At 46.5% G+C, this 27,679-nt stretch overlaps 1 pseudogene; it reads left to right on the top strand.

Annotated features, from left to right (window-relative positions):
• Nucleotides 1-318: 318 nt before the first annotated feature.
• Nucleotides 319-24,071, top strand: LOC107180698 (annotated as a pseudogene).
• The last annotated feature ends 3,608 nt before the right edge of the window (nt 24,072-27,679 follow it).

Here is a 27,679-nt window from a genome sequence, read left to right as displayed (position 1 = left end):
AGCCAAAATTGAAACAAAGGCAATGCACAGAAACAATCCAGTAAGCAAAGGGCAGGAAAACCATAGGGGTCCCCAGGGACACAAGGTGGGGCTGTGCGTGCTGGTGGTGGCGGTCAGGTGGGGCTTCAGAGAAGCTAGCTGAGAATGAATATGTGTTGTCAGGCAAAATGCGGGAGAGGGGAGGGTCTTTCCTATGGTGGACGAAATGTGTGGGAAGACTCACAGGCCCCAAAGAGCCGGGGGCTGGAACTCTGTGTGGCTGGAACTCAGGGCACGGGGCGGTAGAGAGAGGGCCAGAGAGAGCAGCCGAGACCAGCTATGGATGTGGATTTTCTCCCGAGGTCAGTGGAGACGGACTACAGGCAACCAGGGGGTTATCGTGTGCGCGGTCTAGAAAGACGTTCTGGCTGCAACCTGAGAGGTGAGCTGGAGGGGAGTGGAGGGCAGGCAGGAGTCTGGGAGTTGGGTGAGGACATTTAACTGGTGGGGGGAGTGGCCCAAGACAAGAGCAGTTGGGATATACTACTTCGTGGCACATTTTCAGGACCCTGGAGAGTTAGGACCTTTGATGTCAGCTTTACAGAAGAGCAAACGGCGACTTGAAGGACCGAGCCTCCGAGTGGCTGGTGATGCTGTGAGATGCAGAGAGGCCCAAGATTTGGCCCTGATGTTTAGCTGTCTGTGAAGCAGCTGAGAGAATGCGGCAGCTGGGAGAGAGGCCAGTGGGGAGAACCCCATTGATCTGGTGGTGAAATCCTGCCCACCAGGCATCTGCCTTACAGTGGTTGCCGCGGAAACATTAGATGTAGACCCAGAAGCATCTAGTCGGCCCCTCTTGTTAAAGATGATGACAAGGACAAGACGGGGAAGTGATTTGCTGACTTTCCTACTGGCAGCAGGGTAAAATACAGAACACGAAATGGACTACTTTAGCCATTTTCAGTGTAAGGTTCCGGGACCATATCTACATTCATAATATTGTGCAGAAGCCATCACCCCGCATCTCCAGGAAGTCCTCATCATTCTGAACTGAAACTCTGTACCCACCACAGTAACCCCCTTCCCTCCCCAGACCCTGGTAATTACTATTCTACTTTGTCTCTATGAATTTAATTAGATACGTGGGATCATGCATACATACATAGTGGAATCATGCAATATTTGCCTTTTTGTGACTGGCTTATGTCACTCAGCGCGATGTCTTCAAGGCTCATCCGTGTTGCGGCATGTGACAACATTGCCTTCCTTTTTCAAGCCGAACAATACTCCATGGTCTGTACCTTCCACATTTTGTGTCTCCATCCATCTGTTGGTGGACATTGGGTTGCTTCTACCTTGTCGTTACTGTAAATAATGCCGCTGTAAATGCAGGTATACTGGAAACCTTTGTAGATATGGATTATTGGTATTTAGTGAAGAAGACAGACTTTGGCTGGTGAGTTTCAGGTAAAAGGGAAGGAAAAAGGGGGGAGAGAAATATTTTCCCTGGAAGTCAACTATAAGTACTCTTTGTGCCTAAATACTTTTGGACTTATTCTAGGCAATGTTCCCCTTGGCTGTCATCCTGAATATGGTCCGTTAAGCCTGCAAGTGTGTCCAGCTCTAGTTAGAAGAACAGGTGTAGGAGAACGCCTTTCATCAGGGCACAGATTTGCCTTGGGACACTTCTCCCGGGGGGGTTCTCTGGTCTTCTAGGAAAACCACCAAAAGGCCAGCTGGCCTGTTCCACCAGGCTCCGTGATGGCAGGATCATGTCTGTTCTGTCTGTTTTATTAACTAGTGAATCTCCAGCACCTCGAACACTGCCTGGCACTCAAAACTTTGTCAAATGAATGTGTCTTCCGCTGATCAGACCTGCTGTGCGCTCCTGGGGAAGTCGTATCTCAGGAAAAGAAGAGGTCGCTGGACTAGAGGCAGACTCAGGAGCTTACCCAGGCTCCGATGCTGCCTGACATGTGATGTGGCCTTGGCTTGTCCTTTGTACTTCCCGGCTTCTCATCGCTCGGCTGGTGGAAACGACAACCTGCTTGGGCTGAGCTCACCAGGTGTCATGAGCAGTGAGGGGCTCATGTGAATGAAAGCGTTGTGCAAATGAATGCCATGATTGTGTCAAATCCTGGCCCCTCTTCTGTCCTGCATTGACAACTAACCTTCACCTGTGGGCACCTCTCACGTCTCGTCACCTCCCCACAAGCAGCACCCACTCCCAGCCTCCTTTTCTCATTGTATCTCTATTTTCTTGGTCTTTTGTGCCTGCAAATCGAGTCATGTCTAGCTCCTCCCTCTCTCTGGCACCCCCTTCTCCTGCCCCGAGTCTCGGAGTCTCGAGTCGAGTCTCGACTCTCGAGTCGCTACTTCTTTTCCCTCCTGGCCCTGGTTTCCACTGCCGCCCTCCTCCTCAGGAGTCCCTCCCTCCAGTCTGACCACTGCCAAAGCTTTGACCGTCTTCTGCCTCTTGACTTTTCTGCTGCCGGCAAGAACCTCCAACATGCAGCTCTGATTTCATCGTGCCTCTGCTCAAAAACACCTAATGATGCTGAGACGCACAAGGATGCCCCCTATCAAAAGCACAGAGGGGCGCCTGGGTGATTTTGGCTCAGGTCGTGATCTCACAGTTCATGAGTTCGAGCCCCGTACCAGGCTCTGTGCTGAGAGCGCAGAGCCTGCTTGGGATTCTCACTCTGCCCATTCTCTCTGCCCCTCCCCTGCTTGCACGCTCTCTCTCTCTCTCTCTCCAAATAAATAACCAAAAAGTTTTTTTTTTAAAGGACACAGAAAATAACAAGTGCTGGCGAGGCTGTGGAGAAATCGGAACCCTCATGCACTTACAAATGTAAAATGCCACTATAGAAAGCAGTATGGTGGTTCCTCAAAAATTAAAAATGGAGTTACCATACGATGCAGCAATCCTGCTTCTGGGTGTGTCCCCAAAAGGACTGAAAGCAGGGACTCAAAGAGATATTGGCACACCCATGTTCATAGCAGCACTATTCCCAATACTCAAGAGGCAGAAGGAACGCAAGTGTTTATCAACAGGTGAATAGATCAACAAGAGGTGATGAATACTTATCATGGAATGTGATTCAGCCTTGAGAAGGAAGGATATCCTGTCACATGTTACAACACGGATGAATCTTAAAGACCTTATGTTGGGGCGCCTGGGTGGCTCAGTGGGTTAGGCGTCGGACGTTGGCTCAGATCGTGATCTCACGGTTCATGGGTTCGAGCCCCACATCGGGCTCTGTGCTGACAGCTCAGAGCCTGGAGTCTGCTTCGGATTCTGTGTCTCCCTCTCTCTCTGCCCTCCCCCCCACTCATGTTTTCTCTCTCTCTGTCTCTCAAAAATAAATAAATATTACAGAAGCAATATCATGTTAAGTGAAGTAAGCCAGTCCCCCACCCCCCAAAATAAAAACAAATACTGTAGGATTCCACTTAAATGAGGTGCCTGGAACAGTCAGAGATTTACAGAGACAGGAGGTAGAATGGGAGTTACCTGGCACACGGGGGAGGGAGGAGAGAGGGTTTGTTGTTTACCGGGTTCAGAGTTTCCCATTTGCAAGGTGAAACACTTCTGGAGATCTGCTTCACAGCAAAGTGAACATACTTAACACTCCTGAACGGTCCACTTAAAAACGGTTCAGAGGCTCAATTTGACATCCTGTGCTTTTCACCACAATGTTTAAAAATGACTGCAGGGTGAATGGGCTAATTCTGTCTTCGGCACCCTGGCCCTTCCGGGCCGTCCCCACGTCTGTTCTCTCGCTTCCCTAACCTGGGCAGGCCCTAAACATCCTGGCCTCTCTGTCTCTGTGAGCCCCGCTCCCTCTGGCTGGAACATTGAATTTCACTCCTCCCCACTCTGGTGAAATCCTGTGCTTCAACCACCCACTTCAAGTGCTCCACTGTGCTATTTCTGCGGTTCGTCCACACTGCCGCCACTGGCCACGCGGCTCTGGGCGTGGAGGGGTTTCCATTCCTTCCTTTGCGCCCCGCACGAGACTGAATTCCCCAGGGCGGCGAGGATGCACATGCTGCGGCTCCCAGCGCCATCCCGTCCAGCCAGCCGTAGGGGGCAGCTGGTTTGGGGAGGGGTGCGCTCCTGGCTTCCCCATGCGGCCCTTTCTGGACGCTCCTTCCCTGTCTGTCTGGGTCTTGTGTGCTGCCCTCATCCCCTTTCTGGGGCCCGAGCTGGCGGAGGGCGAAGCCTGGATTCTCTTCTTTGCCCGGCCCAAGGCGCCTCGCGCAGGGCCCGGCTGGGAGGGGCTGCACGAACGTTCGATGGTTACAAAACCGGGCGAGAATCCACCGCCCCTGGATCTGTTGCCTCGCTCCCTGACGGGAGGCTGAAAAGAAATGGACGGGGCTCCTCTTTCTCCCGCCCTCTGTGGATTGTAGGCTCCCGGGTCACAGCCGCTTCAGCATTTCTTTGTGTCGCCGCCGCAAGTGCGGCTGCCAAGGCTGCCGAGAAAACAGGACGGAGGAGGTGCCTCGAGCATCTCAGAGGCTTGTACTTGTTGCCTCCAGCGCGACCAGCCAGAGGCCTTTTCATTAGACCAGACGTGTTGGCTCCGGGCTGGCCGGGCTTCCTGTCACTGATGGAGTCTGTTTAACATCTCAGCTGGATCTGGCTGAGCTGGAGATCCCGGGGAACGGGGCCGGTCCGCCGTGGCGGATCTGCACATGAGCATCTTGGATGTGGCCTGGCAGCTTCTCTCGGAGTCTGCCTTCTCCTCGGAAGCTCATCGGCGGGGCGTGGGGGTGGGGTTGTTGGTTCTTCCCATCACCGAAGAGAAACCAGACCTCCCCTCCACAGAGGAACGGGCTGAGTTAGGTCTGGGTTTTTCTGGAATCGTGCGGACGATCATTGTTTTCTTCACTGGAGTGGAGATTAAGTGCTCCATGCAGCAGTGAAACACGATGTAAGTTTTATATCTTTGTCAAGCCTTTTAAAGGGAAATTCACTAATCTTGAAACTCCTCTGGGCAGCCCCTTGCTCTTATCTTTGTGCTACATGAGCTGCGGGGAAACGGAGAGGCAAGATGTTCCAGCTGGGAACACAGTCTTCTATTTCTGAGCAACATCAGTCACTGACTTTAGGCAGAAGCCACCTGTGTGGGCAGCGTCTGGAAACCTCCCCGAGGTCCTCTGTGGCGGGGAGCGGATCTCCACATAACCATTTCTTATCTTCCAGTCTGCTGGCACTTTGGCCTTGTTGCTGGTTCCTGATCGTCAGTTCCCACTTTGAACTGAGACTTTCGTATTAATCACGCTTTTTTATTTTCTGACGCTTTGCTATCTGAGGCCTTGCTGATGCTGGAGGGACTGCTCCTCCCAGGGCTGGTCAGTTTCCAGAGCCAGCGCTTTTCATGTGCAGCCCCACCAATCCAGTGAGTCCACACCCCAACCATTTCCTGAATCAGGCTCTCACATTCCCCATCACTAGCTACCTGCCCTAATCGCCCCGGGGCCAGGTACCGGACAACTGGGGACAGTTCCTATGACCCAGAGCGCACCCCAAATTTTCAGCCTAGCCACTCCTGAACTTGCCCCTGTGCTTTGCTTTTCCGGCAAAAGCCACAGGAATGGCTCTTGCTCATGTTTTCTCCTTGCTTCCTCTGTCTCCTGAGCCACCCTGGTGCTTCTCCATGTGTTCCTGCATAGCCATGCCCTGTCCCCTAGTTTTAGGTGTGTGTGAGTGTGAAAAACCTCTTCCTTCATGGCAGTCCCTACACCTGAGTAAAACAATCCCAGGTACAACTTACTACAACTTTCAGCCTCTCTTTGGCTCAGATATTAGTAATTCCTGGTGACACTCCAAATAGGACTTGGTTCCTTGTCCCTGGCCTTGACTCTTTAGCCAAAGATTAGGCTTGTCATCTGACTTTTCACGCTGCCTGCTGTCCTTTCTCTCTAGCCAATGTCAAACTAGACGCAACAAGCAGAGCTGAACTTACACTTGGAAGAGAAGTTTACCTTCACGGTGTAATTGGAGTTGCCCTAGAAAGGCCCCCAAATAAACCCACTCTGATGCCTAAAGTTTTCCCATCACCAAATCGTCCCTTTTCCTTGACCATCATCCTCTGCTTTCTCTCTCTCTCTCCGTCTCTCTGTTTTGAAATATGCGTTCTCAATTGCTTTCCCCTTATAATAAAAGAATAGAGATTGGATAAAAGTGATATGTGAATCTATGCCTTCTCTTATCCCAAATCCAATGAAATCACAAAAAAACCATGTTTTTAAGAGGGAGGGCCTCCAGGTCCAAATACACGAGTTCCCCTCTACGTGTGCCGAGAGCATCTAGAAGAATGATGCATTTCTCATTAGCACTAGATTTTGATAGGAAAAAAAAAAATGAGTTTTAGGTTAAAGGATATCATCAAAACATAGAACTGTCATGTAGAATTTCCAAACCGTAGAAGAAAAATACAATCTAATAAGAGCCAGAAAAGAAATAAAATAAAGAATGAGAAAGTATGGCAAGTGTAAAACTCAAACGATAATCAGGAACGAATCTAAGTCCATCAGTAATCCCAACAAATTAAAGTGGGTTACAAAAGTCTAAGAAAGTGTCGGGATGCTTGGGTAGCTCAGTCGGTTGGGCATCCGACTTCGGCTCAGGTCATGATCTCATGGTCCATGAGTTTGAGCCCTGCACGGGGCTCTGTGCTGACAGCTCAGAGCCTGGAGCCTGTTTGGGGTTCTGTGTCTTCCCCTCTCTCTGCACCCCCACCCCCCACACTCTGTCTCTGTCTCTCTCAAAAATAAATAAACGTTAAAAATTTTTTAATTAAAAAAAATTCTAATAGAGTGTCTCAGATTGGGTTAAGGAAAAAAAAAGCCTCAAATCCAGGAATATACACTTTAAAGGAAAACTTCTTAAAATAAAACATCTTTAGGACAGTTGAAAACAAAACATGAAGAAAGGTGTTTTAAGCAAATGTTAATGAAAAGAATGTATCAGACAAATAGAATTCAAAGTGAAAATTATTATGAGAGAAGTTTTATTTTGTATTTATAAAAGTTATAATTCATCAAGGAGTTATACTAGTTATAAATCCTTATGCACCCAAACATCTAACTTTAAAACATAGTCAGCATAAACTGACAGAAATATAAAAAGAAATAAATGAATTAATAATCATAGTGGTCATAATAAATGAATTAATAATCATAGTGGTCATAGTCATTGATAGTTTTCAATCATAGATTGAAAACACTCCTCTTTCATATATTGGCAAATAAAGTAAGCAAAAATTAAGTGAGGATACAGAGGGTTTGAATAAATGAACACATTTTACAAATAACTATATGTAGAATTTTATATGCAATGAAGAGAGCCTACGTTATTTTCACACACTTAAGGTAACTGAATAAAAATTAGCTACCAGGTCACAAAGAAAATCTCAATTCCAAAAAGGCCGGATGGCCACAACAATAAAAATGATTGTTAAAGAAAACAAAACATGAATACATTCATATGCTAATTTAAGAAAGAATAGAAACCTGTGGGTAGTGACTATCTCCTGGGAAGAGTTGGAGGTTGGTCTGGAAAGTTTTACATATAGCCTCATGAAGGAAGTATTTGCTTGAGTTTTTTTTTTTTATTATTAAGTGTGTAAAGTATTTTGAAGAGTCTAAAGTGATAATTATATAAAATAACAAATGAGGGCCACTGGTTGGCTCAGTCGGAGAAGAGTGCGACTCTTGATCTCAGGGATGTGAGTTCAAGCCCCACTTTGGGTATAGAGAGTACTTAAATAAATAAAACTTAAAAAATAAGTAACAAGTGGATAAGATATATAAGGAAGAAAATATCGCTATTTTTCAAAACCTGTGGATGAAGACAAAGCAGTAACCAGAGGGAATGTGTAGCCTCAAGTACACCTATTGGAGAATAATAAACATAGAGCATAAGGGCACTAAACTAAAGGGTTCAACCAAAAAAGGCTTTTTTAAGCCTCTTCAAAACTAAAAGAAAGGCTAATCCGAATAAAAGTTTCAAATGTTGAAGTCATAAGACTGTTATTTGCAGTTACTATAATTATCTACTGTAAACATCCTAGAGAATCAGCCAAAACACCCAGTAATCCAATACAGAAGAATCAAATAATGTGATGTTTTTGCTCCTTATTTGGATAAACTCTAGAATTTCCACTGGTGGGTGCCTGGGTGGCTCAGTCAGTTAAATGTCAGACTCTTGATTTCAGCTCAGGTCATGATCTCACAGTGCGTGAGTTTGAGTCCTGCATCTGGCTCTGTGCTGACGATGTGGAGCCTGCTTGGAATTCTCTCTCCCTCCCTCTCTGCCCCTCCCTGCTGATACACTATCTCTCTTTCAAAATAAATAAATGAGCTTAAAAAAAAAAAAGGATTTCCTCTGTTTGTAGGGAGGTGGGGAATAGGCACTCACACACAGTACTGGGGGGCATGTAAATTGGCCCGTCTTTGAGGGCAATTCAGCAGAATCCATCAACTTTTTTTTTTTTTAATTTTTTTCAACGTTTTTTATTTGTTTTTGGGACAGAGAGAGACAGAGCATGAACGGGGGAGGGGCAGAGAGAGAGAGAGAGGCAGACACAGAATCGGAAACAGGCTCCAGGCTCCGAGCCATCAGCCCAGAGCCTGACGCGGGGCTCGAACTCACGGACCGCGAGATCGTGACCTGGCTGAAGTCGGACGCTTAACCGACTGCGCCACCCAGGCGCCCCTCCATCAACGTTTTAAAAGCACTTATCCTTGGACAATTGCCCTTGTAGCAATCCTAGAATGATACCATCACGTGTTCCCCCAGGAAACTTGTACAAGGAGTTCACTGCAGCGTTGTTTGAAATGGGGAGATTTAAGAGCAGTCTTGATGTTTCTCAACAGAAACAAAAATCATCATGTACGTATCCTGTGGAATATCATGCAGAATTAGAAAGAGCGATATAAACGCACTTACAGAAAATCTCCAAGACGTATTGTGAATTAAAAACATACACAAATAGAGGAAGAGGAGGAGAAAAAAACCATACACAAGTAAAAAAAAAAAAATAGCTGTTTTGTCAGATACAGCCGTTAGCAGTTAGCAGACCCCAAAGCAATTGCCACACTGCCTCCTTGATACTCACTCCCCTCGTGGTTGGAATGCTTGCCTTTCAGTCTTCTGCTGCATCCAGAGGTGGCCACGTGCCATATTTGGCAAATGAAACGTATATGGAATTCTGTTGGTAGGTTTCTGGAAAATCTTTGCTTTTCTGATCAAAAGGTCAGATACAGCAGTCCTTCCGTCTTCTTCTAGCCTGAATACAGACAGGTGGACGGCCAGAGGGGGGAGAGTCCTCTTGCAGCCACGAGGTCACAAACGTGGGCGAAAGTTCCGGAGAATCATCAAGACAGTGGCGCTGTCTAAGGTCACTGAGCCACTGAGCTACCTCGAGGACCTACTTGTGTCCAGAATTCCTGGATTGTGAGTCAAATAAAATCCCCATTTGTTTAAATTGCTTTTTGTAAACCTCTCTAGATGAATACGTTTCTAACTGATAGACCCACGTGTTGGCGTTTGTACCTCCAGAGAAGACACACAGAGAATATCCAGAAGGCTTCTCACCAATTTGTTGACGGTTACCCCTCTGGAATGGAGTGGGATTGACTTTTTCCCCTAAATCGTTTTGCCGCGTTTCAAATATTTTCAATAAAGAAGTATTTATGTATGAATCATGTATTTATGTACGAATCATGTAACAGTTTTTAGATACATAGGAATGAAACCTGCCCACGTTGAGGTTTTAAGATTACAGCCACCTACAAAAGAAAAAAGATGTCACAGTTTCATCACACAGAGATAAACGCGGTCTATTTGCTCTCTCTTCTCTAACAGATTGTATGTTTTAGAAGTTTTAGGTTTGCAGAAAAATGGAGCAGACGGTGCGGAAAGTTCCTATATACTACCCCTGTCCCCCAGTTTGCTCTGTTATTAACATCTTGCAGTAGTGTGGTATATCCCTGGCCGTGAATGGACAAGTATTGATACACTATTATTAACTAAAGCCCATAATTTACATCAGGTTTCACTCTGTGTTGTACAAAGGATGCTGTAGGTTTGGGCAAGTGTATAACGACATGTATCCACTACGTGCATCGTACAGATGAGTTTCACTGCCCTAACATTGCCTGTGCTTCACATATTCATCCCCCCTCCCCCTTCCCCCTCCACCCAAACCCTGGCCGCCCCTGATCTTTTTACCATCTCCGTAGTTTTGCCTTTTCTGGAATGCCATATAGTTGGAATCGTGCGGTATGTAGCCTTTTCAGATTGTCTTCTTTGACTTCAGTAATATGCATTTAAGCTTCCTTCAGGTCTTTTCATTAGTTTGAGCACCGAATAATACTCCAGTGTCTGGGTGCACGGTTTATTTCTCTCTCCCCTTACCAGGGGACATCTTGGCAGTCTCCAATTCTGAGTAGAGCTGCTCTAAATACCCGTGTGCAGGTGTTTGTGTGGAACATGTGTTTTCAACGCATCTGAGTATAAATACCGAGAAGCATGATTGCTGGATGGTATGGCTAGAGTGGGTGTGATTTTGTAAGGAACTGCCAAACTGTCTTCCAAAGTGGCTATACCATCGTGCATTCCCACCAGCGATGGATGACAGTTCCTGTGGCCCTGTCAGCATTTGGTATTGTCGCATTCCTGGATGTCGGCCATTCTAAAAGGTTTGCAGCGATAGTTCCTTGTAGCTCTAACTTGCAGTGGCCTGATGACATACGATGCTGGGCACCTGCTCATATGCTTACTTGCCATCTGTTATTCCCCTTTCATAAAATATGTAACCGGGTGACAGCTGGGGCTTCTGGTCCCTTGCAGTCAGATGAGATTTATTAACCCCCTTATTCTAAGTTCTTTGACAGTGCTAATCCCTCTTTGGAAGAAACGTAGACTAGATTAGACAAGGACAGAATGATAGAAGTGAAGGAATTTCCAACGCTCAGCACCCAATCCTGGCCCTCGTCTGGCAGGGGCTGTCCCTGTGCATGTCGCCATCCACTTGGGTAAAAGCCAGAGCCCTTGGGGCCACCCTCATCGCCCTCTCCTTCGTACTCCTATTCGGGTTCTGTCGATTGTATGTCCAGAACATCTCTCAAATCCACTCATCTCCACTGCAGTCATGACCAAAACCAATAACCACATGTTCAGGCTATATATTTTTCTCACCTGAATTACAGTGACCTCTTCACCATGCAAATGTCTTCACGTCACCCTCCTGTATCCAGAACAGGTAAAACCCCTACCATATTTCCTGCTCCGCAACCACCACTCCCCACTCCACTCTCATTGGCCTGATTTAGTCCCTCCTCTCCGTGCCCCTCAGACCTCAGGCCCTTTGCACATGCAGTTTCCTCCAGTTAGAATCCTTCTTCCTCGCCTCGGTTCCTGAGAACACCTACACAGGACTCATAACTCAAGCAAGCATCACTTGGCTAGTGAGCTGACTCCCCGAGGGGACAAAACTCCGTCTTCAGGCTCAGGCTTCCTCTCTTGTGAACTTCCATCATGGCTGCAATTTTGTAAAGCTTGTGTGCTTGGGGTAGTACGCGTTTCACCATTAGACTGTGAACTCCACGGGATTAAGGATTTTGCCTGCTTTTGCTCACTGTTTCATCCCCAGGACTTAACACACTGCCATATTCATAGTAGGCACTCAGTAAACACTTGTTGAATGAATGAGTGACTAAATGAATCACTTCCCTCTAGAATTCTAGATACAGGACTAAGTCTCTTGCCTGCCCTCTTCTAAGGCTGGCATAATAATGCAGATAGAACACCACCCCCAAAGCTTGATGGACTCTAAAACAGATAAATCCTTGGGGCACCTGGGTGGCTCAGTTGGTTGGGCGTCCAACCTCGGCTCAGGTCACGATCTCGCGGTCCGTGGGTTCGAGCCCCGCGTCGGGCTCTGTGCTGACAGCTCAGAGCCTGGAGCCTGTTTCCGATTCTGTGTCTCCCTCTTCCTCTGACCCTCCCCCATTCATGCTCTGTCTCTCTCTGTCTCAAAAATAAAATTAAAAAAAAAATTATAAAACAGATAAATCCTAATAAACTCCACAATGGAGAATGGCTTTTGACTTCCTGTGAAAGGATCCAGTATAACCAAACACTGTTTCTGTCTCCCAGCATATAGCTGTGCCTGGAATCCATGCTCGTATTTTATATCTTCACGATTTCTTTAGAGCTTGAGTGAATCTCTCAGTACTCCAGATGCCAACATTTGGACACATTTGTAAGATTGGAATTTCTGCCCCTGCCTTATGACCAGCAGGAGGGAAGTTCCTGGGTTTGGCTCTGTCTGCCTCCTCATGCATATGGATGATGTGTGGACATATGATGGGCACAGATGGGGACCTCACTCCTTCCAGGAACTTTGCAGCTTGTCTCGTCCAGGACAGGGCGTGTGTTAGGAGGAAGTCTGGACCGGAATTTCCCGCTGAGTCATCTGCGCAAAGATTTAGGAACAGATCCACTAAGGCAGGGGTGGGGGTGGGGCTTTGAAGAAGAAAGCATACTTTGGGTGTGTGCTCATTTCGTGCTCCTTCTCTGTGAATTCCCCCCGGGGAAGGGGAAGGTCTGACCCTAGGCACTGTCTGTGGCCACAAGTGAATGGACCGTAGCGGGGCATCTGACTGAATGCGGGTAAATGAGATGATCTTCGTGGAATTGAGGGCCGGCACAGAGAGACTTCCAGTTCCCATGGAACAGACAAGTCGGAAGGCCGTGTGGAGTCAGGGCTGGCATGACTGTTTCTTCCACGTGCACAGAGAGGCGGGGCAAGTGGACAAGCAGAGAGAAACAGGTGTGCTGCAGCACAATAAGACGAGGGACCATTTGGTCCAAGTTCCTCGTTCCGAGCCTTTAGGAAGTCTGGCTGTGTTTCCTATCTCAATATTCCACAAGCTACTCCTGCATCCTTCAGTAGATTCTAATTTGCACTTGAGCACTTCCCTGGCAGATGCCTGTTCCGTAGAAACAGATACAGAGAAGGATGGGAAGGAGGGGCATGCTGAGACACACTGCAAAGGAAGAAATGCCAGAGTGGAAGTCAGTTTGCAGGTGGAAAGGGGAGAGGACACGAACACTGGCTGAATGCTGATCATGCCCCCATTCCCGTGCTGGGAACCTCCTGTATATGAACTCGTTTTTGAATTTCAAGAAGCTTAGGCAGCAGATCTTATTATCCTCATGTGACGGACAAGAAAACAGAGGCTCAGAGAAGTCACGCGATGTCCCGAGGTCATACAACCAGCAGGCGGCATGGAACCAGATATGGAGCTGGCATTAGAAACAAAGATGTCAAGACCGATGGCTGCGTGGCCATTGTCTCCCTGTCCGGGAAAGCAGCAGCATGTCTTTTCTTGCCCTGGTTACGCCTGACCGTCATCCGTCCACACTGCAGAATGCATCAGACACTGCCCTGTGCAGGATTCCTGCTCCGCCCCTCAGCCCCGTCTGTTTCCTCCTCTGACATGACAGGGTGCAATTAACATTCTAGCCTTCCTAAGCAGATGTCTGTCTGACCCGTCACTCAGTCCAGGGAAGGTCTGTGCTCAGTGTCATGCAGGGGCTGGCATTTCCCACTGGGGCGTTGGGGAAAGGGGGGCGAGACGAGGGAGTAGGAAAGGGTACATTCTGGTTGTGGAGCAGCAATCTTTTTGCTTTTCCCTCCTCATGGCTTGTCCGCAGTTCTCCCCACCTCAGGCACTACATTCTCTCAGGAGCCAGAGCCGATCATGCTAGAAGTTGCCCTTCTGTGTATGCACAGCACCAGCATGGTTTCCATGGGAACAACTCAGAAGGAGGATGCTCGCATTCTGGGCTCTTTGTGGCCTTGGATAAACAATGGATTGGATGCTTCTGAGAAGCCCAGAGCCTTCTCTCTCTGTCTTCTCTAACACTGTTTACAGCCCCTCCCATCACACATATGAAAAGCAAGTGAAATGAAAACTTAAGTCAATTCAGCCTGAAGGGTGTAGAAAAAAATCCCAAACCTGTGTTTATTTTTGTAAACCCAGTATGTGTGGGTTTTTAAAACCCCTACCATCAAACCCACATAAGAGTACAAAGATTCCTAGGAGAGAATTGTAACGAGGGCCACCAACGTTTCTCCAAGGGTTTTGGGGGAAACGGGCTTCTCTTTGACACCTCGTCCGCCTAGTCCCTGCCTGATCTAGCAATCTCTGTGGTGCCGTTCATCAACTAAGGACTCGTTTATTCATTCATTCCATCATCATTTATGGAGGACCCACCCAGGACGGGGTACCGCACCACAACGAACGCTTAAGGAACTCATGGCTTAATCAGAAAGACCTATAGTGGGAAAATATAAATTACAGGTGAATCGAGACATGAGGCAAGACGAATTCAAGCAGCTTCAGTCCCACATGTGATAACTCAACCATCAAGGTGTTTGGTCAGTGGTCTGTCCTTTGCTTCCTGCCCTGGTGACTCTTGAGTACTTTGGTCTCATAGAGGAGAATGGCCTTTTTCTAGACCTCCTCGTGAGGATTGGAACCTGCCAGGTTGCCAGTCCCTGCGTTTAACTAACTTCTCAGAATATTTAGCATTGTGGGGAAAGAGTTTGGGCTCTGAGTCAAGGATCGGGTTCGAATCTCATCCCTGTCGGAGTCTTGGTTTCCTCATCTGTAAAATGGGACTCTCTCATAAAGATTTCCATGAGGGTAAATGAAATAATATCTGTAAAGTTGCTGGCCCAGGGTTTGGCATATGGAAAGAGTTAAGTATTAGTCCCTTCCTTTCTTTATTATTTTGTTAAATATTTATTTATTTGTTTGTTTTTGAGAGAGAGAGACCGAGCATGAGCGGGGGAGGGGCAGAGAAAGAGGGAGACACAGAATCCGAGGCAGGCTCCAGGCCCCGAGCTGTCAGCACAGAGCCCGACGCGGGCCTTGAACTCACAAACTGCGAGATCGTGACCTGACCCCTGAAGTCGGACACTTAACCGATCGAGCCACCCAGGCGCCCCTAGTCCCTTCCTTTCTACCTAGACCGCCCCACCTCCCCAACTTCTACTTATTGCCAACTGTTTGCCTGGCCTGCCTCCCGGATCGGTTGTCACCTGAGATCCAGTGTTACCACCAGACTGCACTTTCCTTCCACTGGCCCCCAGCGCAGAGTGGTATCCCCGAGCCCCTGGCCGTTCCCACGGATAGACTGCTTTCTGCCTCTTAGAACTCACCCGCCATCTTGTCTCTGTTCCTCTCTGCTCTGTTTTGTGGTGAGAAGGTGGGCACCCATGAGGTTCCTGTGGGGAAACCTGATGAAACAACACCGCGCGATAAAGTGTGCTGAGAAGACAGATCCGCCCAGCCCAAGTAAGTTGAGGTGCTCCTCCCTTGTGAGTTTAATTGTGTTGATAATTTAGGTTTCTGCAATTCCCTAGATAAGCTCAGTGTCCCTCTTTCCTCTGTATCGGGTCTCAGTCTGTTGGAAGGCCTTCAACTCAACATGTACCAAGTCACTAATTTTGAGAGAAAGCAAAAGCCGCATTGAAGTCACTTCTGGTCACCGAGAGGGCTTGGTGTCGGGATCGGGGCTGCTGTCTGACAAGGCAACCCAGGCGGCCTCCGGCCAGCTGTGATTTGGGCCACACCCCCAAGTGTCTCCCACCAGCTGTCGTAGTGTCTGACGTCTCAAAATGAGGCGACAGCTCTTCTGCTGCCCTTGTTAAAATGTCTCAACTCCTGGCAAATGCATCCATGACGCTGGCCTGGGGCGGCCAGTAGGGCCAACCTGGGGCCTCTGGGAACACGTGGCAGCTGAGACTGGTTTGCCGACTTGTCCTTCTCTGTGGTGCTGTTCTTTTTTTTGAAAATTTTTTAATGTTTATTTATTTTGAGGGAGAGAGAGAGAGAGACAGAATGCAATCAGGGGAGGGGCAGAGAGAGAGGGGGAATCTGAAGCAGGCTCCAGGCTCTGAGCTGTCGGCTGTCGAGCCTGACCCGGGGCTCGAACTCCTGAACCGCGAGGTCGTGACCTGAGCCAAAGTCGGACGCTTAACCGGCTGAGCCGCCCAGGCGCCCCTCTGTGGTGCTGTTCTATGCTGTTGGCCAGCTGGGAGCCGGGGCCTAAGGAAGCGCTGGACTCCGCAAGAGAGGAGGAAGATGCTGATACGCGACAGACTCATTTCCGAGGTGAGGAAAACGTTTAGAGACTGTGTTCCTGTTTGACCATTCGGGACAGAGGCCAGGGGAGGGGACCCGAACTCTGTGAGATGGTTTATGACTGTCTTGCGGCCAGGAAGCCAAGTGTGAGAAAAAAGAAAGTTCACGTGGGAGCCCTGAGCCAGGATGGAGGGGACCAAGTCAAGTGCTACGCCAAGGGCCCAACATCTAGGTGAGCCTGAGGTGGGAAGGCTTAGCAAAGCCGAAAGCCAAGGACAATCTCCTGCTGTATCACTGGCCTTCCGGAACTTGAGCACAGGATGGCCAATAGGGCCGAAGAGGTTTCGGGGTGGTGGTGGGGTTTGTGGGGTTGGGAGCTGACGGGCAAGAAAGAATTCTTGAAGACGTTTTTGGGGCAAAAAGGTGGTTTTATTAAAGCACAGGGACAGGACCCGTGGGCAGGAAGAGCTGCCCCGGGACCATAAGGAGAGACTGGGTATTTACTATGGAGTGGGGGAAGCTAAAGTCAAAAGGAAGTTCCCGAAGAGATTTCCATATGCTGAAGACTCCAGGATACTGGAGGCCTAACTATTGTCAGCTAAGGTTGTTTTTCCTTCTAGCAAAACATTAGCATTAACACAGTAAGGAGTTCCTGCAGAAAATCTGCCTGCCTCAAGTGTTTGTCAGTGGGCTGCAGGTTAGAAGGAAATTTAATTTTGTCTGCCATTTCCTTCTGCCTTTGCTCCCCACATCACTATGGAGGGGGGATGTTGGGGCTCCAGGAAACTGAGTCTGTAGGTTTCTGGAGATTGGGCTATTGATGAGATTGCCTTTGTCTTGTAATTTACTAAGATACTTGTAAACTGATGGAGACTGTATCAATTAACCATTTGTTTTCTGTCCTTTCCTTTGTCTTTGGGCAGCCGGGAGTGCCTGGGGAATGTCACACATATCCCACCCAGGGGTGGGGGGTGCTGTTAGCCTGTACTTTGCCCTCAGCTTGCCCCATGCTCCCTCATCAAGGCCGTAATAAGGAGTAGCTTAAACAACAGACATGTATTGTCTCCCAGTTCTGGAGGCTGGAAGGCAGAGAGCAAGGGGTCTGCAGGGTTGGCGCCTTCTGAGGGCCATGAGGAAGAATCTGCTCCCTGCCTCTCCCCCGGCTTCTGGTGGTTCCCCACAATCCTTCATGGCGTGTGGCTTCTAGACGCGTCTTTCCAATTTCTGCCTCTGTCTCTGCCCCTACGTCTGTCTGTGCTTCTCTTCTTATGAGGACCCCAGTCAAACTGGATGAAGGGCCCACCATGCTCCAAAGATGACCTCTTATTAACTACTTAATTAACTATTTTTTTCTGCAATGGTCCTATTTCCAAATTAGGTCACTCCCTGAGGTACTGGGGGCTAGGACTTCAACACATGAATTTTGGGGAGGACTCAACTCAACCATAAGAACTGTGATGCCCAGAATTCATGATCCCCAAAGACCACCAGGGAGCCGAGTCCGATGCAAAAGCAAAAGAGCCTTTATTCGAGCTAGCTCAAGCTCAATCCCCTACCTGCACCAACGCAGCAGTGAGATACCGGGGAGAGAGCGAGTTTCAAAAGGACAAAGGTTTTATTGGGGCCTAGGGGCAGTTGGTGAGGTAATGGCTGTGGCCTCAGCCGATTGGCTGGGGAAGGGTTGGAGTCCTGTTACGCAGGTCGCCCGGCGTGTTTTGATCCGGAAATTTGAACGGGTGAGCGTGAGCGGGAGGTTACTCAAGGGGAGGAGGCGTGGTCAAGGTGAAGGACACAGAACAAGATGGAGTCGGCCGGCGTAGGCCCGCCCTTTCACAACCACCTTTACTCATCCTTGTTCTTTGGGGGTTCTAAATGAAGCAAGCATATACCCAGCAGTCAGAAGGAAGTGCAGGTGGGGATTCAGGTTCAGTGAGTTGGGGATGCCAGCAGCTGAGGAGAACCATGTGAACATCTCTGATCATTCAAATATGCCCTTTTTCAAAGGCTCAAAGGGACTGGCCTTGAACATTTGAATTATTAGACTTCTCTTTTTAAAAATTTTTTTAAATGTTTATTTATTTTTGACAGAGAGAGAGAGAGAGAGAGAGACAGAGCATGAGCGGGGGAGGGGCAGAGAGAGAGGGAGACACAGAATCCGAAGCAGGCTTCAGGCTCCGAGCTGTCAGCACAGAGCCTGACGCGGGGCTCGAACTCACAAACTGTGAGATCATGACCCGAGCCGAAGTTGGACGCTTAACCAACTTAGCCACCCAGGCGCCCTTGAATTATTAGACTTCTTTGTAATGAATATCAGCCCTGTATGAGATTAATAATGTTGCACTTTAGGGGCACCTGGCTGGCTCAGGCGGTAGAGCACGTGACTCTTGATCTCCAGGTCATGAGTTCGAGCCCCACATCGGGTTTAGAATTTACTTAATAAAAAATTAAAATAAAAATAAATAATGCTGCGCTTCAGCCCTTCTCTTTGGGACTTGCCTCACCTCCAGTGGCTTTTCAGATGCAAAGTTTCCTGCCACCTCATGAGAGAAAGTCACTTCCTGTAATCCCTTAGTTCAGACTTATTAAGGTTCTTAGACAGAAGACATCTCTGGATAGTTTAAGAAGAAAGAGACAGACGGAAGCATTTCCTCCACTGGCCCTGAAACTGTCTGTGTCCTTGTGTGCTGGATTCTGAGGTGTCCCTGAGCCCCAAAAGGTGAGCCGTCTCAGGCTGCAGATTGATACAACCAGAATTTCCAGGCTCAGTGGAGGACATGCCTACTGTCCAGTGCAGAGAGGCCTCATGCGGTGCCCGAGTCCAGGGGCAAGGCGAAGGTGGGTCCTTTAGTGCTCCCGGTGTGGTTCCCCTTCCCCAGGGGGACCCACCCTGAGCTCCCCAAAGCGACAGACTGTCTCGGCATCTCTGATAGAGCCTGGCCCCAGGGCTGAGTGCAGAATAAGAGCCCTGGGAACACTTTCTGATCCCTCTAAGGTGGCTTCTGGCTGCTTCCTCTCCCCACCTCCAGCTCCTCCCCAGCCTCACCCTTTAAGCACCGCAGGCTGAAGGCTCCATGAGAGCAGGCCTACCTTAAGCCCCTGGGCTCTCTTTCAGGGTGAATTTCTGACAGCCGAGCCCTTTCTTCCCCACCCCCCTCTCCAATCTTTCATTGTTCTTGTTGCAAATGCGGGAGAAAAGCAGGCCGGGCCCTACTCTCCAACACCTCCCTCGCAGAAAAGCATTTGACAACCGGTTCCCATGGCAACAGCTTTCTTTGAAATAATTTCTTGTGCGGCGTGCCAGACCCCCGCCTCTCTCTTCTGGAGAGTAATGGCCAGCATCGAAAATGAGATCGGAGGAGACAAGGAGAGAGCATAGGGACCAGCGGAGCCCGTGGGCCGACAAGAGGGCTCTCCAGGGCCCCGGAGGGCGCGTCTCCGCGTGTGTCCTCGGGGCCACGCTGGTGCCCAGCAAGGGGTTAACAGATGAGGTCTCAGGAAAGCTGACAGTGGCATCAACAGGCGCTATTTAGAGCAGCATGGGAGCGGCAGAGCTCTCTAATTTTGGAAAAGGGCCATGTTCGCACTTTTCCGAGCAGCAGCGTCTGCCCTGGAAGCTGCTGGCTCTCCCCCCCCCCCCTTTTTTTTTTGGTTTCTTTGTCAGTCTTGGCACATGGGTAGTGCTTTCCGCTCAGGGGAGAGCCGCCCCTGGCCTCTGCCCCTCGCCTTTGTCCCCACTGAACTAAGCAGTGGGAGACGCCAGACTTGGCTTCTGTCACAGGTGGATGTGCCCCTCACCCCCAATCTTACGTGGAAGCCCTAACTCCCAGGACCTCGGAATGGGACTTTGGGAGGTAGGGCCTTTAAGGAAGTGGTAAAGTTAAAACCAGGCTATTAGGGTGGGTCCTGATCCAATCTGATGATGTGCTTTTAAGAATAGAAAGTTTGGTGGCGCCTGGGTGGCTCGGGCAGCTGATTGTCTGATTTTTAGTTTCAGCTCAGGTCATGATCTCACAGTTTGTGAGTTCGAGCCGGGGACTGGGCTCTGCGCTGACAGTGCAGAATCGGCTTGGGATTCTCTCTCTCTGTCCCCTCCCCCCCACCTCAAAATTAATAAATAAAATTAAAAAAATAAAAGAGTAGGAAATTTGAACACACAGAAGAGACACCAGAGATGTGCAAACACAGAGCAAGGGTTGAACGAGGACACGGTAAGACAGCCATCAGCAAGCCAAGGAGAGAGGCTGCAGGAGAAACCAGCTTGCCGGCACCTTGATCTTGGACTTCCAGCCTCCAGAACCGTGAGAAGCTAATAATGTCTGTTGTTAAAGACGCCTGGTGGGTGGTACTTTGTTATGGTGGCCGAAGCAAACTAATGGGCTGCTGGGGCTCCGAAGCGATCCCCTCTGGGCTGCTGGGGCTCCATTGGTCAGGCTCGGGAAAGTCAGCCTAAAATCATTCTGCTCTACCGTCCCCTTGAGAGAGGGATGGGGCGCGCCAGGTGCCCCAGCAAGCTCACTGCCCTCCCTGTGTGACCTGATACACTTGTGTCCTGACGAGTCTGAAGGTCTTTTCTCTCCCTGACTGCAGCATCCTGCGAAGTTGCTGTTGGAGGCCCAGCCATCCACCGTTCAGAGCGACAGGAGGCAAAGGCAGGTCTGAGCGATTCAGCCTCCGGAGGCCGGGGCCACATAAGTGGTTGCGTCCTTGCTTCTTCCCCTCACCCACCTTCAGCATATATTTAATGTATGAGATCCCATAATGGGATTCCTTGACGTTCTTTCCCTGTGTATCCCGGCCGCTGGGACTGTGCTTAGCATGGAGACACTGCGTAAGTGTTTCTGAATACATTACTGGATCTTATTCTGGCCAAGAGAAAGGACGTTCTTGCTCTTTTGTTCCTAATGTGTTTTTCTTGGTTTTTGTTCTGTTTTAGAGAAGACGAGCAAGTGGCTTGCCTGAGGGCCAGAGAGAGGCAAAACCAGCACTAAACCCAAGGTCTCCCGGATCTCCGCTCAGGAATTTTTCTGCTCTGCCATTCAGTAAACTTAACACACAGCTAACTGTGTGGTACGCCCGCGAGAGAAAGGACAACACCTATATTTTCAGTCAAGCATTTTGTCTCAGGGGCAGCAGCCAAGTGTGAATGTATTTGTTATGTTTCAAAGGGCAGGATATTATTTTGTGTACTTACCAGTAGTTACCTCTTCCAGCTCTCCATTCCCTTCATTCTAACTTTCAATAGCTCCCTAGGTCCATAGTTCTGAGCAAAGAGATTGCACACAGGAAGCACTCAATACAATTTAAAAAATGAGTTAATGGATAGGGGCTCAGTCGTTAAGCATCTGACTTGGGCTCAAGTCGTGATTTCACGGTTCGTGAGTTGGAGCCCCACTTCTCTCTCTCCCTCTCTTTCTCTCTCTGCGTCTCGCTCACTTGCGCTCCCCCTTTAAAATAAAATAAAATAAAATAAAATAAAATAAAATAAAATAAAATATAAAATAAGATAAATAAGATAAAATGAATTAATGGATAAATGAAAACAGAAACAATTCTCTTTTTAAAACATTTTTTAACATTTGTTCATTTTTGAGAGACAGAGAGACAGAGTGCAAGGGGGGAGGGGAGAGAAAGAGGAGACACAGAATCCGCAGCAGGCTCCAGGCTCTGAGCTGTCAGCACAGAGCCCGATGCAGGCCTTGAACCCATGAGATCATGAGCTGAGCTGAATTCGGATACTTAACCGACTAAGCCACCCAGGTGCCCCAAAAGCAGAAATAATTCTTAATTCTTCCCCTTGGCATCACATGTTCTCCATAACCTGGTCCCTAATTTCCAGTCTTCACAGACATGACCCTTTGCTCAAGCTGGCTCCGTTTCCTCTCTGGTTCCAGAAAAATGCATCCATTGCAACTCTGCTCTGGTTGCCCCCCCAGACTCGGGTCATCCTTCTCTCCCTTATTTGTCCATCCTGACGTTGCTCGCATCTTCCAGCTTAACTGCAGCTTCCCCCCCCCCCCCCCCCCGCTGCCTCCCCCTCTGGCCTGCTGCACGAATAAGAATAATGGGATTTGGGGTCTGGGAGGCATGGATGGAGGAAAAAGAACCTGCAGAGCATCCTGAAATAGGAGTACAGGTCCTTGAATTACGTCTTCTTTAGGAAGAAAATCTGGAGAGACAGAAGCAGAGGTATGGCCAAAAAGGTAGACTTACATTTTTGTCCATGATGCAATGCCTACTATGACAGCAGACTTACCTTCTTGCTGTAAACACCAATCAGCTGGATAAAATGTATGAAAAAGTGTTTTCAGACATTAGATACTAGGCGGTGCAGGATCATGGTTCCTGATAGGAGACAAATGAGATGAGCCCTAGGATTGCCCTGGGTTTCTACATGGAGACACTTTCTTGGTCATGGGTGCAAGGAAGGGGTACTCAAGCAGAGATAGTCATCTCTTAAGTTGAAGGGAGGCCAGAATATTGGAATTTTCCAGGCAGAGTATCAGAAAGAAGGGAGTTCGTGTCCCAGATAGTGTCCCTCGAGTCTTTAATTAAATACTTAGTCATATGCTTCTATAGGAAAACACTCCCCATCATCAGGCCAAGAAAACTACAAATCCTAAAACCGAACAATTTCCAGAGCTCACACAGGGCTTGGGATTGCTTGAGTTATGACTGACTGAAAGAGAGAAACCTCTTTGAGCACCTGGATGGTTCACCGGGCTCCAGGAGGATCATGCATTACCTAGTAGGTCTAAATTACTCCTAGTTGACTTCTTCTAGTAAAGTTTAAAAACAAGCCTCGAAAGATTAATAGCTGTTTACCTCTCTGCCAAAAGTAACTTCAACACCCTTTAAAGGAAGAGAACAAAATTCGGACATTCGACAACCTAATATTCACAATGACTAGGGTACTGTCAGGGTTGAGTAGTCAGAGTTCAACCAGAGAAGAATGAATAGGGGACTATCATCTCTCTATTATCTATCTATCCACATATCAATCTATCTATCCATCCTTCTTCCATCTATCTATCTATCTATCTATCATCTATCTAGTTGACCCTTGAACAATATGGGTTTGAACTGCATGGGTCCACTTCTACCCAGATTTTTTTTTATAAGTACAGTACATGATTATAAATGTAGATTCTCTTCCTTATGATTTCCTTAATAACGCTTTCTTTAGCTTACTTTATTGTAAGAAAATTGTATATAACATATACAAAATATGTGTTCATCGGCTGTTTATATTATCGGTAAGGCTTCCAGTCAACAGTGGGCTATTAGTAGTTAAGTTTTGGGGGAATCAAAAGTTTTATACAGACTTTTGACCCACAGGGAGTTGACGCCTCTAACACCTGTGTTGTTCAAGGCTCATTGTATAAGAAATATATATGTGTGCTTTTCAGCTGGAACCGCCATCTTCCAATAATTTGCCAAAATGAGCAACATAAAGGGAAAGAGGAAAGGTACTTGCTCTCTGGACCTTTTAGAAAACATGGAATTGTTCCTTCTGCCACATACATGCAAATCTACAAAAAGATGATATTGTAGACATTGACCGAATGGGCGCTGTTCAAAAAGGAATGTTCCACAAATGTTACCACGGCAAAACTGGAAGGATCTACAGAGTTACCCAGCATGCTGTTGACATTGTTGAAAGCAAACAAATTAAGGGCAAGATTCTTGCCAAGAGAATTAATGTACGAACTGAGCATATTAAGCACTCATAAAGCCGAGATTGCTTCCTGAAGTGTGTGAAGGAAAATTCTCAGAAAAAGAAGGCTGCCAAAGAGAAAGATACTTGGGTTTAACTGAGGGGCCAGCCTGCTCCACCCAGAGAAGCACACTTTGTGAGAACCAAAGGAAAGGAGCCTGAGTTGCTGGAACCCATTCCCTATGAATTCATGGCATGATCAATGTAAAAAAACAAACAAACCAAACCAAACCAAACAAAACAAAAAACCCCTCAAGACAGTAAAAAAAAAAAAAAAAGAAAGAAAAAGAAAAAGAAAAACAAGAAATGTGTGTGTGTGTGTGGATTTATTAGAAGAGGGCTTACACAATTATGGGAGTTGGTTCAACAAACTTGAAGTCTGGAGTGCAGTCAAGAAGGAGAGATCATGGCAGGCTGAAAGCAAGAGGAGGAAGAAAACAGCAGAGCACTTTCAGACCCAGTTGTTTGGAGTCTCTGAGTTCAGGGAGGTCTGAGCCCTCTTTTTTTTTTTTTTTTTTTTTTTTTTAATTCTTTATAGAGCATGAGCAGGGGAGGAACAGAAACAGAAGGAGACACAGAATCCAAAGCAGGCTCCAGGCTCTGAGATGTCAGCACAGAGCTGGACATGGGGCTCGAACCCACGAACCGAGAGATCATGACCCGAGCGGAAGTCGGACACTTAACCTACTGAGCCACCCAGGCGCCACCCCCCCTTTTTTTAAATGTTTATTTTTGAAGGAGAGAGAGACAGAGCTTGAGCGGGGAAGGGGCAGAGAGAGAGGGAGACATAGAATCCGAAATGGGATCCAGGCTCTGAGCTGTCAGCACAAAGCCTTATGCTGGGCTCGAACTCACGAACTTTGAGGTCATGACCTGAGCCGAAGTTGGACGCTTAACCGACTGACCCACCCAAGCGCCCCCTTCTGGGTCCTCTTTTAAAGGCTTCCAAATGATAAAGTCAGGCCCATTTATCTCCATTTTATTAACTTAAAGACAACTGAATATGGACTTGAATCGCATCTGCAAAATTCCTTCAAAACAACACCTAGATGTGTATTTGAATAATTTGGAGAAGGTGTGTGTATGTCTTACATAATCATTGCTGCTTCCCTTTTATTCTCCATCTTCCAGGAGAGAATATGCCTTGTACCTTAGCCTAATTGGAAACACACGAGAAAAATAATTCTGGAGACTATAGCTCAGCTTAGCCAACTTGACATATCATAAAGCCATCTTCAGCATCCATTAAAAAAAAAAATACTAGACATTCAATGAAGCAGGAAAATGGGACCCATAACCAGGAGAGAAATATAAATAAATCTAGATATTACAGAAATTATGGAATTAATAGAAAAGGACTTTTAAAACTCCATAATAATCATACTTAAGATTTTTAAGGGATACTTGGCTGGCTCAGTTGGTAGAGCATGTGATTCTTGATCTCAGGGGTCAGGAGTTCAAGTCCCACATTGGGAGCAGAGATTACTTAAAAAGTAAATAAATAAATAAAACCACATTATTAGAAAAAATAATTTAAAGGAAAAACTGAAGTTAATGAGATAAAAAAAAGCCATTAAAGGAACCAAATGGGACATCTAGAGCAGAAAATTAAATATCCAACATGAAAAATTTACCACATGGGCCTAAATATAGATTGGAGACTGCAGAAGAAAAAAACAAAAAACTTGCAGACGTAGTAGTAGAAACTTCAAAGTTGAACTTCAACTTCAAAGTTGAAGCACGGAGAGGAAAAAAAAGGCTGAAAAAAGGAACAGAGTCTCAATCACTGTTAGGACAATATCCAGCAGCCTAACACGGGCAGCTGGAGTTCTGAAAAGACAGTAGAATCAGAAAAATGGTTTGAAAAAACAGTGAAAAAATTTCCAAACTTCAAAGAAGCTCAACAAACACCAAGCAGAATAAATGCCACATTAAAGCACATCATAATCTAAATGATGAAAACCAGGAAGAAAAAGAAAATCTTAAAGAAACCAGAGGGAAAAAATGCATTAGATACAGGAGAACAAAAATGAGATCTATCACAGTATTTTTGTCAATAAAACTGCAAACCAGAAGATAAAGGAATGACTTTAGTGGGCTACAATAAAACAGACAAAAAAACAAACAAACAAAAAAAACCTTAAATTCTATATTGAGTCAAAATATTCTAAAAAAGTATGGATAAAATCAAGACATTTTCATATAAACAAGCTAAGATAATTCATTGCCAATAGACTAGCACTAAAGAAATCGTTTCCTCAGGCTGAAAGAAAATGATATTAGATGGAAACTCAGCTATATGCACAAAAAAATGAAGAGTGCTAAAAATATTAAATGAGTGAGTAAATCTAAGATGTTTGTCCTAGTTTTTAAATCTGCTTAAAAGAAAATTGAACCCAGAAGACTTTTGTTTTCAACCAAGATGGAATAATAGGGATTGGAGTTACATTTTTTTTTTTTTTTTTGGTCAGAAACAACTGGAAGCAAAAAAAAAAAAGAAAAAAAACCCCACTTCATAGGATATTGACACTCAGGCATCAAAGGCTAGTGTTCCCTGAGAATCAGGAAACAAATGAAGTGATGCCCATAGATGTTGTCACTTAATTGCCTGAGGAAAATTTGATTGTAGAGCAGGGAGAGGGAACCCAAGTAAAGCTTGGTGAACTCCTGAGTTACATATATGGAGCTGGGAACACAAGGAGAATTCATAGAATTCATAAGCCAGAGTATTGGAGAGAAGAGAGCTTTTGCACAGTGAGAATTCCAGAGATCTGCAGAAGGTTCCCCTAAAAGATCCAGCTAAGTATTGATTAGCTCATCTGTGTGAAGAAACTATCTAATGCTGAGAAAAGAATCACTTAAAAGAATTAGTCAGAACAGTCCTTGGTATTCATACCAGGCCCAGGAATCGTGCCTGTTCCCACAAGCTGGAATAGAAAGTCTCTTAATTCATGGGGTCTTAAGTAGAGTACTTTGAGGTTTTGCCTCAGTACTGGAATAAAATTAGACTCAGATTAAATTCTATTCCAGTGTTGCCTAACAACGCTTAAAAGCAAAAGTCAAAAGGATAAAGCTATTACCAAGTAACTTGCCCATATCCCAGAACAAAGCTCAAGAATATTTATAAGATTAAAAAAAAATTATCCAGCAGGCAAAATTCATAATGTCTGGCAAAACTTGCCAGACATGCACAGAAACAGAAGTATGTGACTCATAATGAAAAGAAAATAAATTGAAAGTGACCCAGAAATGACTCAGAAGATAGAATTAGTAGAAGAGATCATTAAAACAATTATTAGGACTGTATTCCATATGTTTAAGAAGCTAGAAGAAAGATTAAGCATGATAAGTAGACCTATACAAAAAAGGCCCACATTAAAATTGTACAGTTGGAAAACTAGAAATAAACTGAAATAAACAATATACTGAAAGAGATCAGTAAAAGATTAGCAATTGCAGAAGAAAAGATTAAGAACTAGAAGACATAGCAAGAAGAAACCAAAAACAAAAAGTCCAAAAAAATAAAAAAGAGCCACAGTGAGTTGGGGCACAATTTTATGTGGCCTAAAACACATGAGATTGGAGTTACCAAAGGGAGGAGGAAACCCACAAAATAGCTGAAGAAATAATGGTCAAAGTCTTTCCAAATGTGATGAAAGCTATATACTCATAGCTAGATCAAGGACATCTAATGAACTCCAAGTAGAAGAAATATGAAGAAACTACACCAAGGCACATAATAATAAAATTGCTTAATACCAGAGATAAAGATAAAAATCTTAAAAGTAGCCATAGATAAAGGACACA

This window comes from Panthera tigris, chromosome B1, assembly GCF_018350195.1.
Source record: "Panthera tigris isolate Pti1 chromosome B1, P.tigris_Pti1_mat1.1, whole genome shotgun sequence".
NCBI classification, from domain to species: domain Eukaryota; kingdom Metazoa; phylum Chordata; class Mammalia; order Carnivora; family Felidae; genus Panthera; species Panthera tigris.
Note: the sequence above shows the minus strand (reverse complement) of the source record. Positions and strands in the feature narration are given on the sequence as shown.